Consider the following 15678-nt stretch of genomic DNA (forward strand, 5'->3'; position numbering starts at 1 on the left):
TATCTCATATAGCCCTCTCAATAACCATGTGAGGATTTTACAGAAGGGGAAACAAACTCAGAGAGGTTGAGTAATTTGTACAAAGTCACACAGCAACTGAGGAGCCCAGCATGACCAAATTCCTGCTTTTCTTATGACATTATCCTGCCACTTTAGAGAAGCATAAAGAAAGTCAAGTTCTTTTATTCCAGACCCAGCTTTGTATTCCATTAACTTTGGTAAGACATCCAGACATAGGAACTCTCCAGAGTTTTAAGAGTCATCAGATTTAAAGAGGGTTGTTGCCATTCTTGATTCAAACAATTTTTAATTCCCAAAGACAGCAAAACAGACTTAATAAATTCTTATACTTTATTTTTTTAAATTTCTCTTTCATTAAGACCTCACCAGCCAGTCACATTCTATAAGATGTCAGGGATTATTTTCCCATTCAGAAATTCAATAAGCTGATCTGAGTTACAGGAACATGGGGTCCTACTTATGTCCAGAGGTACAGATGGCTGATTGATGGCCTTCCTGCTACTCTCCGAGCTCCTCTCCTCGTTTCCTTTTGCCCACTGTGCTCTGCCAAGCTCTTTCCCAGCTCAGAACTTTGCACCTGCTCTTCTGGCCAGGAACACTCTCCCAGCCGCCAGTGGCTGACTTCTTATCATTCCCATGTTGGCTCTCAGGCCATTTCTTCCCAAAGGCTATCCCTGGACTTCCTCTAGAGGAGACCACCCCACTCTGTCTCTTGTGTATTTTCTTCATCTTATCAACCACTGTTTGTGTTACCTCATTTATTTATTTGTTCATTTGTTTATTGTCTGTCTTTCCCCAAGGAGGATATGAGCTCCTTGGTTGTTTTAGTCTCTGCAGCAACCAGAACAGTACCTGGCATGGACAAGGCACTCAATCAATATATTTTTAAAATAAATTTATTTATTTATTTATTTTTGGCGACGTTGGGTCTTCGTTGCTGCACGCTGGCTTTCTCTAGTTGAGGAGAACAGGAGCTACTCTTCATTGCGGTGCATGGGCTTCTCATTGGGTGGCTTCTCGTTGTGAAGCATGGGCTCTAGGTGGGCGGGCTTCAGTAGTTGTGGCACACGGGCTCGGTAGTTGTGGCACATGGGCTTAGGTGCTCCATGGCATGTGAGATATTCCTGGACCAGGGATGGAACATGTGTCCCCTGTATTGGCAGGCCGAGTCTTAACCACTGTGCCACCAGGGAAGTCCAATCAATATTTTTGAATGAGTAACTGGACTCCAAAGGCCGATGGGAATAACTCTGTACTGACACACGTGGCCTCCAGGCAGAGACAGTGGGATGGGGGCAGTGAGATGGGAGATAAGGAAACCAAAACTCCATATCAAAAAGCTGGGAAACTAGGTCATCTTTTAAATATCTAGAAATCCCCTTCATTCCTTCCACACCTTTTCTTCCATCCCATCTGAGATCTGAATATGGGAGGCTTCTCTCAGTCACCTTGACCTTAGTATCACTTTTTTCCTCTGAACAGAGTGGCATCAACAGATATATATTTTTTATATATACTGGAATCCATTTCTCATGTAAACACTGTTCTAGTGCCTGCCACTGAATGCTGTTTCTTTGTTTTCCTTATTAAAGAATTAACCTCTTCCCAAAGATCAGATCTTTGGGAAGTTTTCTCAGGTTTCCTGAGGACACCAATCTCTTCTGCCGTGAAAGTCAAGCTGATCACCTTCGATAATGGGATAAGAAGTGATCTAAGTCAGAGGGTGACCCAATTACAATGTTTGTGCTGTGTCCCGTGGAGAAAAGCAAAGCTGAAATACAGTAACTGCTGATAGAAAGATCTGGAGATAGAAACTGACTTGATTTCTGAAAAGGAAGTCTGAGTACAAGCTGGCATTCCTCCAAAACCTGTGTATTGTGTGAATTCCTGGAAGATAGTGTGGTTCCTGGAACCAGGCAGAAGTGGCACACCCAAACAATCATGCTCCAGAGATCTGCAAAGGCAATGGGAAAACAAACTCTGTGGCTTGGTGAGTAGAGGACAGAGTTGAGTCTTGGCAGACTAAGTTTTTTCTGCTTGTTCTGCTGCTACTCTTGTTCTTGTTGACCTGTTCAACTCTATGGAGACATCAAAAGTTTCATAAATACCTTGTATTCTAAAACTTGCCTCTAAGCAACAGAAACAGCACCAAGTATTTTTGACCGGCCACCATCTGATAGTTGCTGCTCTAGACTGAGGAAATGCAGCAGTGGGAGCCAGACCTAGTTCTGTCTTCATGGAGACACCATCTCCATACAAGGACAGAGCGCCTCCAATCTTGAGGTCTGTAAATTGAGGACAGTGGTGCTTCTGATTACACTGAAATATAAGAAAAGAGAGCCTAGCCTCTAAAAGTTCTAGTGCTTATGTTGATCTCAGTAAAGGATCTCTACAGAGGAATTCCACGCCCTACCCCTCCCCCTGCCTCCAGGAAGTCATCAAGTCATGAAGCTCTTTGGTCTGAAATATTGGATTAGAATCTCAGGAAACAAGATCTCTCAATGGGCTGTTAAGACATGGGAGCATTCTCTAGCTTCAAACCTTCCTGAAACTGCCTCTCTTTTATGATTTCTTATGCTTCGTCTACTGGAAACTTATGCTGAACTTTTAAAGAGTTTACATCTTAGATTATAAGTGTGAGAGACATTTTTAAATGCAAGGACTGAAGAGCCATAGAAATGATACTTTGGCAGTTCCCACCGCTAGCAACAATATTTTCAGACTCCAGAGAGGGATTTATATGGACACTAAAGAGATGGTGTGAACGGTGAGAGGAGAAAATGGTGCAGCAGAGCCAGCATGGATGAGACAAGAGGAAACCTGAACTCTGACGTGAGCCTGGATAGTCTGCTTCTCCCAGCCTTTGCTTTGTCTAAAGTGAGAGGTGTTATCTGGGGGTCCTCTGAGATTACCAAGTCTGTGAGCCCATGAAGGACAAACATGTCTCACACACACTATTTGATGTCGTTTGAGTGACAAGTAGCAGATATTTATGAGACAATCCATTTGAGTTTTTTAAAAAAATAGTTGTAAGAGTGGAAGAATATCATACTAATAATAACTGACATATGTCAAAAGTTTACAATGAGTTGGGCTTTACGCTTTTCCATATTGAGTCTTTCTTTAAATTTCATGACAGCCCAATGGCAAAAGTAGCACTATGATCTATTTTTCCACATCCATAGAAACGGAGGCTCAGAAAAGTGATACTGCCAGCCAAAAGTGCTAAAGCTGGAAATTGGCAGAACCAAGGCTCAAACCCAGGTGTTGGGCTGCAGCTGTTGTGTCCTAGGGAGGGAAACTCATAGGAGCAGCTTGCCTGCCTCCAAGAATTGTCTCTGTGAGCCCCGTGAAGGGGGAACTGAGGCGATGGCTCTCTCTCCAGGTTTCAAGTGAAGAAGCAACTTCCTGGACCCGTCCCACAGGATGGCATTTCTTGCAGGCAAGCTGAGGCGTAACCTTGCAGCTGACTCTCAGTTATACATAACCACCACCTCCCCAGGATTTGGTGATCTGACAGAGGTGCTTAGACATCACCCCATAGCCCAGTGACTCATCTAATTGTCTGCCTGTCAATGCCATAGACTTTGAACATTCTGGTGGTCTGACTTAGTTGTCTGTTCATGTCTCGAGGGACATGTCTCTGAGATGTAGTGCAAGGTGTTTTGAGAGATTAGGTAGTGCTGAACTGGACTGCATTTGGGAAGGCGTTCTCTGGATCCCAGCCCTGATGGCAAATGATTAGGTGGAAGACAAACACGGAGAAGAGATTCTCTAGGAGAATCAAGCTTTAAAACAAAGGAATGGCTTAAAACAAAAGGAATCTCTCTTAGAGATCTGCAAGGACTGCAATCATTAAAAGTTCAAACTTATGCTAAATCATTCATTCAGTCATCAAATGTTTTCTGAGTTTTGTGCTGGGCTCTAGGGAGGCAAAGATGGGTAAGAGAAGTTGCCTACTTTCATGATCTAGTTGGGAGATACTACTTATCAGAACACTCTCCTTAGGTTTCCTGGGAAATCCAAGTGATGTTACATGATGTATCTCTTTCTTTGGAATCAGAATAACAAACTTGAGTTCAGGTAAGAGCCTCGTCTCCCACTCTAGTCACATAACCACTCTGAACCTCAGTTTTCTCTTCTGTGAATTGGGAATAATCGTTTCTACCTCATTGTATCATCCTGAGGATTGAGAGTCTTTGTGTGAAAGTAAGCTGCAGGTGATTGAATGTAAAAGACAGGGAATAAATTGGGTGTATTTTTTGAGCTCTATGAACAGATTTCCCTCTGCCTTCCGTGTTCCAAGATCTCACTTAGCAGCCTTGTTTTTTTAAAAAGTTGATGAATTGAAGTTATCTCCTGCTTCTGTTCCTAAAATAATACAAACTCCATTTTTATTAATTTCTCAGAGTTGTCAAGCTTGGGAATTCTTATGTCAGTTACAGATCTTGGATGATAAGCATTTAGTGCTTATCATCTAAGCATTTAGTGCTTATCATCCAAACATTTAGTGCTAAGCTTTAGGTTAGACCTAAAACGGCATTTCAGACCCGAGACAATGGGGGTTTTTGATAGCTTCATCCTTGCAAGGAGCAAGCAAGAAGCAAGGGAGCTTCAGGATTAGGGACAAAAGCCTTTTTAAACACCTTCCGACCAATTTCCTCACGCTTGTCAAAACAGGAACAGGCTTGTGTAAAAGGGCCACAGAGGGGCTTAGGTTTGCTGAAAGGCACTGAACGGCCTCCCATGGATTGTCAAGGGCTGACTCAGTTCCCAGCGGTGTCAGCAGTAGGCATTAAGCAAGTCCTTCTGTTTATGAGCAACTCAGTCAGGTGGGTTTGGTCTAACTGGCTTACTTTGTACCAGTTACATATATTTGGCCAAGCTGAGCTGCTTATCTGCAGAGCTGTTGATCTGTTAACGTTTCTGTACCCTGAGTCCTCATCTGAGTTCTCCTTTTCCCTTCCCCCCACCCCACGATCTTCCGTGCTCATCTCTCGCCTGCCTCGCTTTGAATAGACAACCCATCTAGTCCCCTGACTTACAGATTTTGAACACCTTTTGGTGTTCCTGCTTCCTAGAATTCTTCGAAAATGCAAAGCCTAGGTGAGATATCTAGAGTTCTTTTTTTCTGCTTTCTATAATGGCGGAAGTAGTCAAAAGCAGAGATTTCCCAAATTACTGGACTTATGGAAAGAAAGGTGTGGACGAGATTTCCCCTTTGGCAGGTCTAAATCAGGTGATGCATGCGTGTCCAGAAATCTGCATTTTAACATGTATTTTAGGGGATTCTTATGATAAAGCAAGTTTGAGAAACAGCTTGGATTTTCGTTGGAGTGATAAGAGTTGATAATAGTTAAGTTTACTTCTTCAAGTACATTTTTTTTTTATCCTAACAGTCTCCATATTGCTGAATGGTTGGCCGTATGGATGATCTCACCAGCATGGAGTGGCCCTAACGTAGTGAAAAGAAAATGCTGTGCATAGGAAATTAAGAAAGGAGGCTGGATGCTGACATATCCCAGACTTCAACCAGGTCTTATGAAACATGTTTTGGTGCTCTTGAAGCTATGAGCATGAGCTTTCATTGGTGGCAATTTAGTCACCTTGGGAGAGATTTATGTTCAAGGTTTTTTTCCCCTTGTTTGTATAAAAAACTGCCTGGAACCCATCAAAATAATTAAGCTTCATGAGCGTAGGGACCGCTACATGCTTCTTATGGTGTCTGGCACACAGTAGGCTCTCAATAAAACAAGAAAGTGGATAAATGAATGAATGAGTGATTGAACATTGCATTCATTCCATGAATGTGACTGTGGCAGAGCTCCTTCCTCCTGTCTGTATATTTCTGTCTTCGCTTCTGTGTGATGCTGGGAAGAATTTAGCTGAAATCAAAAGAGTGGAGAGTAAACTTTGACTCCGAGTTCACTCTATGTGGGACAGACATTCACTATCTGTGGGCTTTCTGAGCTTTATAGTTAAAGTGGAGAGCTTTCTCCAGGACATTGGGTGGGGGCCATTTGAGACAATGGGCTCAAAGGGCTTTGTTACCACCCAACTCCTGAACCGTTGTGAAGGACTATTGTATGTTTCCTCTACTTAAATGCCTCCAATTCTCTGCCCCATGTGACACCATCATTACCCCTCAGTTTCATCTTCCAGAGGGAGATCTTTGAGAGTCAGTGCCCAAGATCTGTGAGACACTGGTGCATATTTGCTTCTTTTTCTCAATATATGGACACTCAGTATATCTCAAGTCTAGAAAACTAAAGGAAAACTATAGTATTAGCAGTAGAGGATGGCCAGAGAGGAGGATGTGTTCCTTGACCTTGGGCAAATTCTTCATCCTTTCTGGGTCTTAGTACCCTCCCCTATAGAATGGGTAACCTGTTTCCATCATCTGTTTGGTCCCTTCTGTGTCAACTTGGAAGCCCCCTGCCAGGAGATGAAGGGTAGCTCTGTTCTATGTATGGAGGATACATGGGAAGAGGCCCACATGTATAATAATAGAAAGAAAATGAAAGTTATGGCCCTTTAACCTCTTTCTATGGTGCAAATATGGAAAGGTAAGCAGTCCTAAGAAAGAAAGATGTTGTGAAAGAAAACAATGGTGACCTGATCTGTTTCTTCTCTCTGCTACAGTGACCTTACCTGGGTTGCTTCTCCATGTTGTATATGTATTTTTATTCTTTTCCTCTTTCATTTCTACACTCATTCAACAAACATTGATTGAGAAGGTGGGGTTCTATTGGCTCTCTCATCTGTGCAATCATGGACCCAGGCTTTGTGTTTTCCTGTTGCTAAACTTTCATTTTCTCGGGCGAAAGAGCAATTGTTCTTGTTTTTCTGCTCTGCATCTCACAATGACAGACTGTTAAAACTCTGTCAGGCGTTACTCTCACCAGCCTTTGCTCGCTCTCCAGAGGGCTGAGGAACAGCTCCCTGGATACCACCAGCCCACACACTTGGGGTGGCCTAGCCCTTTGCTGTCTCACCTGCCTCCCCCTGTCCAGTTGTAGCTCCCCCATGCCCAGGAGGCAAGTGGCCTGTGGAATCTACCAGCTGGCTTGCTGCCCCTCAAGCCATTGAGTATAGTCGTGTGTCAAGAGCAAAGGCTATGAAGTCAAGGAAACCTGGGTTTTGAATGAAATTCCAACGTGAACTAGTTTTGAGAACTTTGCCAAATTTCCTTCCTAAGCTCTCTAAACCCCGGCTCCTCACACATGAAAAAGACAACGATCATAACTATTTTGCAGAATTACCTTAAAGCTAAAATGAGATAAAATATGGAAAACATTTGTTCAAAAATGGATTGATATTTGCTCATGAAATCTCCAGCTCCATGTCCTGAACCCTATCCTCGCACGTCCAATTTCTACCACATTTCAAAGTTAGATTCTCCTGCCACTTTTACCATGAAATGCCAGAAGTACTTTCTCTCTCAGCTGGATTCTTTTATGGCTCAAATTACATTTTACCATGCATGTTAGGTATTTGTGGTGTTGTCACGTTCCCAACTAGAAAGTAAACATCTTATTTATCCTTATTTTGCCCCAAAGCTAGCACAGTTGATTTCCCATGAGATATAGCACTCAAAAAACCCTGCAAAATGACTTAGCAAGTGAACATAAAATGAATTATTTTATCAATTCATAAAATGAATATGGTAGTAAGAGAAATTTCTACGTGTAAGAAGCTCAAAGGGGTATTTTAGTTGATGTATCTATCTGAAATAAAAGATTTGACAATGATCTTCCAGCAAAATACTTGAGCATATATAACTGATAACAAGTTTAGGATGTAAAATATATAAGGAATTCTATGACTCAATAAGAAAAAAGAACTAATTATAAAAATGGACAAAGAATAAGAACAGGAGATGTCAGAGAAGATAAAAACCCAAATGGGCAATAAACATATGAAATGTTGTTGGACCTTATGAGTAATTATAAAACTGAAAATTAAAATAATGAGGGACTGTTTCATAAAGTGGAAACTTCGGAAGTAATAAGTATTGGTGAGGCTGTAGGAAATGTGGAGTCTCAAAAAAATGCATGTTTTACCCCAATGTTCATAGCAGCAGTATTTATAATAGCCAAGACATGGAAGCAAACTAAATGTCCATCAACAGATGAATGGATAAAGAAGATGTGAAATATATAAATATATGTATATAATGGAATATTAGTCAGCCACAAAAAAGAATGAAATAATGCCATTTGCAGCAACACATGGATGGACCTAGAGATTATCATACTAAGTGAAGTAAGTCAGACAGAGAGAAAGACAAATATATGATATCACTTATGTGTGGAATCTAAAAAAATGATACAAATGAACTTATTTACAAAACAGAAATAAACTCATAGACATAGAAAACAAACTTATGGTTACCAAAGGGGAAAGGGGGGAAGGGATAAATTAGGAGTTTGGGATTAAAATATACACACTACTATATATAAAATAGATAACCAACAAGGACCTACTGTATAGCACAGGGAACTCTACTCAATATCTTGCAATACCTATAATGGAAAAGAATCTTAAAAAGAATATATATATATATATATAATTTTATATATTCAGTATAATGAATCACTTTGCTGTACACCTGAAACTAACACAACACTGTAAATCAACTATATTTCAATAAAATTTTTTTAAAATGTATGTTTCAATTTGATCATGGCATATTCCTGCAGTGAAATATAAACGTGTGAAAACGATGCGCCTGCTCCACATGTTTCATCAAGCATAGATACTGAAAACAGAACAGATAATGATAAAGACTGACAAAGGCTGCTTGCAGAGGTCTAAAATAGTTTGACTGCATTTATGTGTAACATCCACACACACATACACATAGCCATTCCCTATGCTGTTTTTGGAGGGGGAGGTGTAGTAAGATTATGAAAATGTAGACAAGATATTCATACAACACTGGTGACCTGGTTTCCTCTTGGATGGAGAGAGGGAGAGGGCTGGACTCACAGGAAGCAAGTTGGGGCTTTCCTATTTCTTACATTGTTTAAGGAGTTCATGGGATTCGATGGGAGTTCATGTAAACTGGGGTTCCAAGTTTTTGGAAACTACCTGAAAATCCTCCAGTAGTCCCCTTTACCTGTTTGGGGGCTGAAAAGTTTCTGCCTGATCATGCTTTTAAAGGAGAGATCCAGGAACGACTTGAGGGAATCACAAGGATAGAGAGTGTTAAGGGTATTTCTCAGTGTGGCCTTGGGCATCTCAGCTCTAGTTCATTATCTACCCACACCACCCGTCCCCCAGATCTGGTGTCTCACATTGCCTTTTGTGCTGTAAAAGCCAAATGAGAGGCTTTTAAATTATTTCTGTTGCTTAGAAAAGAGAAATATTATCCCTGGTAACAAAATCATCAAATTTTATTATGTGCAAGCCAGTGCTATATATTTCAGAGTTTTGCTTTAAAGGATACAATTTAGAGAAATGGGACAGCTTTTCATGGGCTTGGAAATTTCTATCGTCAAGACATATTACTAGGGAAGTACAATACGTTGTAAAATTACAAGGAACTGCGATTCAGCCCTATTTTGACTTTATTCATAAAAAACAAATTAATAGCAAATGAATAAAACTTTTAAACCATTTTCTGTGTAATAATACTAAACAAAACAACAAATAAAACAGCCGCATTCCAACAGCTGTTTAAGAAACCCCAATGATATTTCATCCATTGTGAAATTTGGCATTTGGGCAGAATAAAGACCAAAGTAAATATTTATTGATTCATGGGAGAACACTGAAAATTCCTCCTTTATAAGTAGAATAAGCAAATAAACCATGATTTATAAAAACCTTGGCTAACTAAATCAGCTAATGGGTCTATTCAAAAAATTCTTATCATGTAAACTGTGAACTGACATTTATAATTGAAAATTACCAGTTTCTCTATGAATTTAATATACATATAGTTAACCACCTGCTTGACTGTTATATAGAGCCACTTAAATGTGCAAATGGATGTAAAAATGTTTGAAGGCTTTTGAACCAAACACATTAATTGCCAGTGTGTGTTAATGGAAACAGGCAGAATGGATGCTTGCCTCCTTCTGTAATAAATGTAAAAATTCCCTGGGCTTCTGAGTCTGTGCTGAGCACACATGGAGGCCTTTTATAGGAGAAGCTCATTGGAGAGATTAAGGCCCTCAACCCCAACCAAAGAGGTGAAAAGGAGACAGGGAAAAAGTTACATCAGCGAGATTTATTACAAGTGCCGCATTTCTATCACAGTTCTGTCCAAGCTGGGAATTGGAGGCTTCCTGATGAGCCCACATCACTGTGGGAAGGGCAGTGGGGATTGAGATGAAGTGTAAAGCAAGCCTGTGGGCACGTCAGTACCTGGTTCCCTCCTGTTGACAGCACTTGGCAAGTGACCCTGTGCTTTCCCTTAGTGGCCTGGGGACCCCAGAACCTGCCCTCACCGGGCAGTAACCCACGTGTTCAGAAACCCTTCCCCCTCCAAAAGATACGTCTGTCCTCTGTCCCCTGCTTACCTGTGGGCTCCAGGTGTTTCAGATAGAGAACCTATGGATAGTCTGGTGTGTCCCTCTGCCCGGTCTCTCATTGAAAGGGGCCACTGGTTGTCTGTGGCTCTGGGGCAGGTGGCACCTCCGGGGGCTGGGTGTTAAGTCCCTCCTGCAGCCATGCTCTGGCTCACCCTGCTTTTCTGTGACTGTTTGCCTATCGTGGTGCAGATGGAGGGACCCAGCTTGACACCGAGCCAGAGCTCACTGGTGGAAGCAGATGCCTGGGAGATGGTTGGGGAACTTCTGGGGGTGGAGAAAGACCCATCCTTGGTTAAGAGGGCACCAGGGAAGAGAGATTTGGCCCAATGTCAGAGCTTTAGTCTTCAGAGGAAGTCGAGACTGTGAGGCGTATGGGTCTCCTGACTGTGCCAGCAGCCTGGTCCCAACATTGCACATCCAGGTGTTACAGAGAGGGACATACGCCAATCAAAAACTAAAACTGCAGCTTTGATGGAAACTTGGCCATAGGTTGGGGCCCAAGAAGCTGTTTTGGGGGTGGCTTCTTACAAAACAAATTACAAAATGGCAGAAATCGTTCTTCTCCACTTGGTAAAAATCAACCTCAGAAGCCTTCAGAGCATCACAGGTGACACCCGGGTTGTGGGAAGGTACTTACTCATGGGGACTTTGGGAAATTCCTAGGAGTAAGAGAGGGACTTGGCAAGAATCTAAGGTTTTTGAAGAGCCAGTTGGGGTAAGAGTCAGTGACACGGGAATATTATTTTTCATGAGACTTAGTTCTCCTCTACAGGCTAATGGGACCTGGGAACACCCAGGTAAGGTGAAACATGAATAAGGTATTACATTTGGACATATTTTTCAGAGTCGGCTGGTCAAACCCCAAAAGGACACCCTGCTCACTGCTGTCCCTCACCTCTGCTCCAGCCCATTTAATCAGTGCCCCCAAACCCAGCACTCAGCTTCACACTCCAGGCTACTTTCTGGATGGTCTTTGGACAGTCTCACAACATCAGTTCAAATCTCAAAAGATAAAGACTTTTCACCACAAAGATATTAAGAAGACTGTGTCACAGGCTCTGAGAGCAAGTTCCAGAGAGGAGTTCCAAATGTCCTGTGAGCATAATTATGCCATGGCACTTAGTGATCATTCCTCCTGTGCAACAGCTTCCCCAGCTCACCCCAGACCCAGGTCGCTGTCGGGAGAGCTGCAAGAGGAAGAAAGGGACCCAAAGCTCTTGGGAAATCAGGTCCTCCTTTCTGAAGAGAGAGAGAGACAGAGAGACAGAGAGAGACACACACAGAGAGAGAGACAGAGAGAGAGAGAGAGAGAACGAGAAGACAGCATGAGGGGCACCTCTGTGGCCTCTGACCATGTGGGTCTGTGCACAGGGCTCAAAGCCTGGGAGGAAGTGACTTGCCTTGCAGAGGTGTGACCTATGGTTCAGAGCCAGGCCCTGGTCCCTGGGAGCCCAGAGGCTGGCCCTGGGCTAGCTGGGGCCTCCGCAGCAGAAAGAAGAAGGACATGGGAGAGGTGGAGTCTGGACCAGCTATCTGGCTGGCCTCAAATGGGGTCCCGGTCCAAATCCCAATGGCTTAAAGGTCCTGAGCTTCTTCGTCCTTGTTCATTTGGGGAAGGCACTCTGCAGCACGGGGCTGTTGGGTGACAGTAGGAGGGTTTTGGTGCTGGAGGGGCAGAGACAGTGACAAAGACACAGTGAAGGCCTGCGGTAGTGTGTCCGGGAGTGGGGGGTAGAGCAGGTTTCCCCCTGATAGTGGGGCAGGGCTACGGTGACCAACTGTGCCAGTTTGTCTGCGATTGAAGGGGTCCTGGGATGTGGGGAAAGTCCTGGGCAAACAGGAGAACCTGTTCCCCCTGGGCGAGGACAAGCAATCACTGGGCAGGGCATTGAGGCTCTGGCTAGGTGGAAGGAGAAACTCCCGAGGTATAAACTTCCTTCACAAAAATCAGGTGCAAAACCAAAACCCAAACCCCAAACCAAAACCAACCACCAAAAGAGACAATTTCCTCTCAGTGAACTTATGTGATATGAGGAGCCCTCACTTTTGCTGATGGCAGCCACTCCTGATTATTTGTTTTAAGGAATTTCTTGTACCTTCCTCTCCCTGTGGGGGTCCTGGTGTTGGAATTGAGGTTCTGGGTCTCAACTCTGCAGGCTGCTGCCTGGGGAAGTGTTCCCTCCGAGCACTTGTAAAGTTCTACGTGTGAGTTACACAGTCAGCAAGAGGCGATGGCTGAGCCAGGTGGGTAAGCCAGGTCATAGCAGACTTGGGGCAATGAGATACGTCCCAGCTCCCAGCATCTGCCTTGGAGCCTGCTGAGGGACAGTTTATCTTGGAACCAGCCAGGCTAAGGCTGAAGGGTCAAAGACCTGGTATCTATGACTGGGCGAGGCTGGAAAAACATGCAGGTTGCCTGGCTACCACCAACTCAGTTCTCCCCTGTAAGACTTCTGTATTGGGGTCAGAAGCAAATCTGAGACCTTAAGAAATCCCTCTGTTCAATGCAGATACCATTTAAAACATCTTCCCATTGGCATCAGGGATTATTCCTGTTTTATTTCTGGGAGGACAATTCTGGAGCTGGTTGTTTTAAAATAGTTTCAAGTACAATGCAATTAATTTTCATAAAAACATCACACTTATCAGATGTGATCCTGCCACTCTCTTAGAGGAGCAGCTGTTGGTGTTTGCAGTCCTTTGCGTTTATCTTTTTGACATGTTACGGAGGTTTTTTTATGTCAGATAAGATAAAAGTAGGTGTTTGTTGCTACAGTTTCCCTTAGTACCTAGAATTCTGCATTTATCTAAAAGAGCCAGATGTTGAATTGAGGATGGAATAACAAACACTGAGATTTGCTTTGAAATCCACCTCTGTAGAAGTATGTTCTCTTAAGAGATTTACAAGGAATCTTTTGAGTTCGTCCTCTCCTAAAGAAGATGAACTAGAGATTTTGCTTGGTATTATACTCCTCCTATATATACACATACATGTACTTATGTTTTAATTTACGCAAGAGAAAAAAATTGTAAAAGTGCTTAGGTTCCTAAGTTGTTTTTCCATAATCTTAACTCTCTTGAAACTATTAAAATTAATCTGCAGTGAAGCTCTCAGATGGTGAATATTCAGTATAGCTTCTTACATTTTCTCACATGGGCTCCTGGATCCTTCTGAATTATGCCAGGGACTATTATGGTTCAATAGTAGGGTTTTGCTTTCAACTTCCCGAACTGTAGTGACTCAGGGTGTGTTATGAAACATAGAATTGTTTAGTTGAAAGCTTCCTTAACCCTTATCTGTTTACTGCCCGCCAGTATATCAGCTACCAAAAAGAAGGCTCACCCTTTGTCTTCTAGTAGTGGGATACTTGGTGATGGTAATGTGCCCTCTTTTGAGTTCCCAGATACATAAATATAACTCTTGATACCCATCTTGCCTGCAGAGGGAAGTTTCCAGGCAAGAAACTGTTCTGTGTGCGCGCACATGCGCACACCATATTTTGAAGCTAATTAACTATAGATCATAAACCTTTATACTTTACTTGAATCAACTCAATAAACCAGTCCAGTCAAAACTGAATATCTGGAGTGAAAGCTAATACAGATAAGCTTTCATATACAGAATGCTTATCTCAGGGACTCAGATGGATTTTGGCATCTAAAAGACAAAATAAAAAAACATGGACATCTTTGTTATTATAAGGAGTTCCTATATGTAAAGTTAGCATTTTGTTTTGGAACACTTTATGTCCTTTAGTCATTAAATAGATATGGCACTGGGGTCCCAGTGGGAAATGGCTATAGTACCAGGAAGTAACTTTTTAAAGAAAAAGTCTTCCCCTAGACAGTACAAGACTAGTAGAGAGGTATTAGGGAAATATTATTAAATGAGTAAACCGAGGGTAGCAAATGCCCTTGCATTTTTTTGTATTTATCTTCAAAGACTTCACGGACTTTGGCAAGCTGAAAATGACCCCTAAGTTTGTGGAAACCTGCATTTAAATATTTTCTACATAAAAGGTAGTTCTCAAATGTAAAAACAATATTTACAAAGGTATCATGTGCACGTGTTACATATTTTCTTTGAAAATTGCAAGAAGGCATTTTAAGTAATAGCCGATATATTTCTTTTGAAATGTTGCAGCTGAAACACAAAGGAAAAAACTATCAATACGTACAACTTGCATGGATCTTAAATGGTGTTATGCAGTGTGAAAAAGGCAATTGCAAAAGGTACATACCTAATGATCCCATTTATCTAAGCATTCTCAAAATGAGAAGATTACAGAGATAGAGAACAGTTCAGTCAGGGGTTAGGGAAGGGGAGGGTGTGATTGCCTAGGGGTAGCCCAAGGGAGTTTCTTTGTGGTGATGGAAGAGTTCTTTATCTTGATTGTGGTGGTGATGTGAACCTAGACATGTAATAAAATGCCATAGAATTATACAGGAAAACATGCAAGAGAACAATGAGTTTATTCAGAAACAGGTGAAATCCAAGGAAGGCTTGAACTCTAGTTAATTCTTACTGTGTCAGTGTCAATTTCCGGATATTGATAATGTATTATAGTTATGGTTGGGGGAGACTGGGTGATGGGTACACAGGATCTCTCTGTACTGTTAATGCAACTTTTTTGTGATCCTATAATTATTTCAAATTATAAAGTTAGAAACAAATGCCTCTGCTGAAGAAAGGATTCTAGCTACCAATCAAACATACTTATGAAGCAATTTAGTCGAAGACTGGCATCCTTTTAGGAGGCAGGGCTTTTAGATATAAATGCTGAAGACTCTTGATTTAGTATATGCTTAGTAGTATTCAGGTCTGCCAAGTCTTAAGGTGTGTAATTTAAAGCAATTCCTGTTTCCATAACTTCTATTAAAGTTGTAGAATCAGGAAATTTTAGAGTGAGCAGGAATCTTACAAAGAATGTAGGCCAAATTTTCAGGTTACACCTCTGGGTTTTGGTATCCCCATTTGTAATATAAGGGCTATGTCCCAGACTGCCATGTCCTGAAACTTTGCAATACAAACTACAGAAACTTTAATGGTAATTTTATAAATTTTGCCTCGATATTTACTGCATGAGACAAATATCTCGATTTATGTTGATTGCAA

Source organism: Grampus griseus, assembly GCF_964374135.1.
Source record: "Grampus griseus genome assembly, chromosome: 2".
Taxonomy (NCBI): Eukaryota; Metazoa; Chordata; class Mammalia; order Artiodactyla; family Delphinidae; genus Grampus; species Grampus griseus.